Raw genomic sequence first — 5,079 nt, forward strand, 5'->3', positions numbered from 1 at the left:
GGGACTAGATCTGTCTCGGCCCAAAGCTCCTCCTGTGACACACCCAGACACACCCAGAAGTGTGTTTTACTCATCTCCTAGATATCTCTCAAGCTAGTAAAGTTGACAGTCAAAATTAGCCATTATAAACCCTTATAAAGATATGATCAGAGACATTTCTAAACTATGTTCAAATCTGTTGTTGATACTCTGGATTTTGTTTCTAGGCAAATATACTATAACAAAGATCCTGTGGGGTTTTTTGAGGAATAAGATATTTCTGTGTCATATTTCTGTGAAATATTGCTTCACATAAAACACTATTGTCTTTGCTGGCAGTCAACATTTGTTGGCCCATTTACATAGCTACATACAAGAGTGATCACCAACCTGGAAGGACACCTGAGTCCTAGTGTTAGCTCTACTTCTTTCTAACTTGCTCTGTGTACCTGGGGAAGTCACTCCCAACTTTGGGTCTTATTTCCTTCACCCTTATTAAGATGAAGAGGTTGCCTCTGTGAATTTCAGACTTCTTTTTTTTTTGGCATTCTACATTTTAAGTATACTCGCACACTAGCATAAGTTTATTTCTCTGTTCATACTTTGCCTTAGTCAAATAAGAGATACTAAATGATCTGTAAATTTATGTATCTGATTTACTTCACTCAGAATTATACAGAGTCCACCAAAAATGTATGCAACAAGAAACAAAAACCTTGTGTAAGTATTTTAATGATAAATTTCTTGAGACATCATGTGATTAATACAGGTTACTTTTGGCCTCTACAATTATAAGAAGTGCTCAAAGTAATGGCTATTATCTTCCAGTCACTTATTAGTATGACAAACTGCTGAAGTGTATATACATTGTTTTGGCAGATTCTGTGTTTTCCAGGTGCATCTATCTTCATATGAGTGTCCGAATTTGTCTTTCTTTATACGCAAGTAGGACTCCATTATGTATAGATACCACATTTTCTTTATCCAGTCATCTATTGATGGGTAGGAAGGCTGTTTCCTGGATTTATCTATTATGAGTTGTGTTGTTATAAACATGGTATGCAGGAGTCGCTATAGGATGGTATCCTTAGCCCTTTGGTTTAGATACCTAGAAGGGGGAGAGCTGGATTATACGAATTCTCTAATTTTATTTCTATGAGGAATTCCCACACTGATTTCCATAATTGTTGTATTAGTTTACATTTCCACCAACAGTGTACAGAAGGATGCATAGAAAAAGAAAAGGGGATCGACTTCTTACAAATGGGGGGGGGATATGCCATGTACAGCAACCTGATAATTTCAGTGAAGGCAAACATTTCATGACATAAACATGAGATAAGTTTAATTATATCAACAAGAATGAAAATGAAAGGGGATTTAGAGGAGGAAGGATGGAGGCAGGAGAGAAGAGAAAGAGGGTTTTAAAAAGAATACCAATAGTGTGTGAGCCCAGGCTGGGATGAAACCTGGACATCTTCAGGAAGCCAGGTGAGTCTGGGCTCTGCCTCCCTGAGCAGCATGCAAGGCAGACGACCTCGGACAACCTCTGGGGCCTTGGTGGCTACCCGACACACCCATAGTGTGTGGGCCTGGGCTGGGCTGAATGCCAGACATCTTCAGGAAGCCCAGTGAGTGGCAGCTTTGCATCCCTGACCAGCACGCAAGGCAGATGAAACTTCGGGCATACTCTGGGGCCTAGGAGGCTCCCCACCACACACATAGTGTGTCTTCCAGGGCTGGGGCAAAGGTCAAACAGCTTCAGGAACCTGGTGAGGTACTCTGATGCCTCCCCCACTAGGGTGTGAGGCACATGGATCCCTGGACAACTTCTGGGGCCTTGGTGGTAACTGTCAGAACAACTCACACACACACCCCCCCCCCGGTAGCTCAGCTGAAATCTGAACATAGTCAGCGGCCTCGGGAGTTCATCCTCACCCCTCCCCATCCAGTGTGGGAAGCAGGCTCTGTCCTGGGCAATATCTGAAGCCTCAGTGAACCTGACCTGCATCCCCCCCTACTCTTATGGAAGCTGGGCCAAACCCCAGACAGTCTCAGGAACATGGGCAAGACTCCTCCACACTTACCACACACTCCTGGGAGCCAAGTGAATGCAAGAAAGGTCTGAAGCATCTGGGACCCCACCTTGCGAACACTCACCAGCACACGAGCTACACTGAGCACTGGGGATCTTCAGACTCTCTCTCTGCAACTCACACACAAACAGGACAGTGAGACTGCATTGCAGGGAGACTCTGGTTCTTCAAAACTGACAAAACAAAGGAGAAAAATGCAATCCCAGACCTCCATACAACCTAAAACACGTCCAGGAGGCATCAACAGAGAAAACACTGGAAGTCATACACCTGAAATTTCTGAAACAATAGCAACTGGAGTAAAGAAACAACTCCATCAGGCCATAGAAGACATCAGATCAGAAATAATGTCTCAGGTGAGAAAAAAATGACAACAATAATGAAAGAAATGTTCAGTATATCCAAAGATGACATAGACAAGAAAATAGAAGAGCATAGAAAACTCAGTGAAAACTTCAGGGAACAATATAGAAAAGAGCTAGAAGGTACGAAACAGATGCAGATACCCAGGAACTTAAAAATTCCATTGAAAGCTTGCAAAATAGCCTGAACGAAGCTGAAGATAGACTTTCAGACCTGGAAGACAGCATAGCCACCAATGAACATAAAGGAGGGATCTCTTAAAAACCAGGAAAGGAACCAGGAAATAACAAATCAGCAACTGCAAGAAGAAGCAAAGAGAAACAATGTCAGATTAATAGGTATTAATGAAACAGCAGGTCTCAACACAATTGACATAAAAAGACTATTTGCAGAAATCATAGCAGAAAATTTCCCAGGCATGGAAATAGAATCAGACATCCACATAAGTGAAGCATATAGAACTCCAGTTAATCATAGCCAAAATAATTCTACCCCCTGACATATACTGATCAAGATCCTGGAAACTCAGCAAAATCTCAGAATATTAAAAGCTGTTAGAGAAAAGAAACAGATCACCTATAAAGGAAAGCCTATCAGAATCACGGCAGACTTCTCAACACAAACCATCAAGGCAAGAACAGCTTGGAGTGAAGTATTTCAGGTGCTGAAAGAAAACAACTTCCAACCCAGATTGATGTACCTGCAAAGCCATCTTTCAAATTTAATGGAGAAATAAAATATTTTCATGATAAAGAATAACTGAAGAAATTCATAAGTGCCAAACCAATCCTACAAAGAATGCTAAAAGATATACTAGAAAGAGATCAAACAGTCTGCAACTTCAAGAAAAACAACAGGAAGGAACCAACAAGCAGAGCAAGCAGTTAAACAGAGGGAAAAAGGAGAATCCAACAGCAGGAGAATAGCATGAAAAAGATAAGCCAGTACATATCCCTAATAACCATCAATGTAACTGGTCTGAATGCACCAACCAAAAGAAGCAGACTTGCAGAGTGGATTAGGAAACAAAACCCAACTATATGCTGTATACAAGATACACATTTAACTCAAAAGGAAATTCAAAGGCTGAAAATTGAAGGATGGAAAACAATACTCCATGCAATAGGCACCCAAAAAAAGTGGGTGTGGCTGCTCTGTTTGCAGATAATATGAACTTCAAAACAAGAACAATCAAAAGAGATAAAGATGATCACTACATGCTTGTGAAGGAGAAGCTTCAAGAGGAAGAGATAACAATTGTAAACATCTATGCACCAAATATAGGAGCACCCACCTATATAAGACAAATTCTAACAGACATGAAAAATGAAATAAGTAGCAACACAATCATAACAGGGGCCTTTAACACACCACTGTCACAAAGAGATAGATCAACTAGACAAAAAATTGGGAAAGAAATAACAGAACTTAACCCAACGTGTGAACATATGGACTTAGTACACCTTTACGGAGTGTTCCACCCAACAACATCAGAATACACATTCTTCTCTGCTACACATAGGACGTTCTCTAAAATAGACCATATACTAGTCCATAGAACATGTTTAAGTAAATGCAAAGGAACTGAAATTATCCCATGTATACTATCAGACCATAGTGCAATGAAATTGGAAATTAATGACAAAAGAAAACACAAAAACTCCATAAACAGTTGGAAGTTAAATAACATCCTCCTGAACAAACAGTGGGTCACAGATGAAATCAAAATAGAGATTAAACACTTTAAAATCAAACAAAAATGGAGATACACCCTACAGGAACCTGTGGGATGCAATGAAAGCAGTCCTCAGACGGAAACTTAGATCAGTGAACTCCCACCTCAGGAAAACAAAACAAGCACAAATAAATAATCTCATGCTGCACCTCAAGTTCCTAGAAAAAGAAAAGCAAGTAAAACCCAGAGCCCAAAAAGGCAAGAAATTATGAAGTTCAGAACAGAAATTAACCCAATAGAGACTAAAATACAATACAGAGAATTAATGAATGGAAGAGTTGCTTCATTGAAAGAATAAATGAAATAGATAAACCCCTAGCCAACCTTATCAAAAAAAGGAAAGGAAAAACTGAAATACACGCAGTAAGGAATTAAAGGGGTGAAATCACTATAGTTCCTGAAGAAATTCAGATGAACATCAATACCTACTTTGAAAATCTTTACTCTCATAGGATGGAACACACAGAGGAAATAGAATGATTTCTAGATACATATGAATTACAAAAACTGAATGAAGAAGGTGCAAAAATCCTGAATAACTCAATATCAGCCAATGAAATTGAGAATGTAATTAAAAACTTGTCATGGATGAAAAGCCCAGGTCCTGATGGATTCGCAGCTGAATTCTACAAGCAATTTAGAGAAGATTTAACACCAATTCTTCTCAAACTCTTTAAAGAAATTGAAAGGGAAGGAATTCTCCCCAACTCATTCCTGTAGGCAAGTGTTATTCTGATACCAAAACCAGAGAAAGACTCAACCAAGAAAGGGAACTACAGACCAAGCTCTCTAATGAACACAGGTGAAAAAATTCTCAATAAAACACAAGCAATCAAGGACTCATTGACAGTTTCTTTCAGCAAAGAAATAGAAGACAGTAGAACAACTATGTCAACTATCCTGTAC

Source organism: Chinchilla lanigera, unplaced genomic scaffold, assembly GCF_000276665.1.
Source record: "Chinchilla lanigera isolate Chin_1 unplaced genomic scaffold, ChiLan1.0 scaffold00072, whole genome shotgun sequence".
Lineage (NCBI taxonomy): Eukaryota > Metazoa > Chordata > Mammalia > Rodentia > Chinchillidae > Chinchilla > Chinchilla lanigera.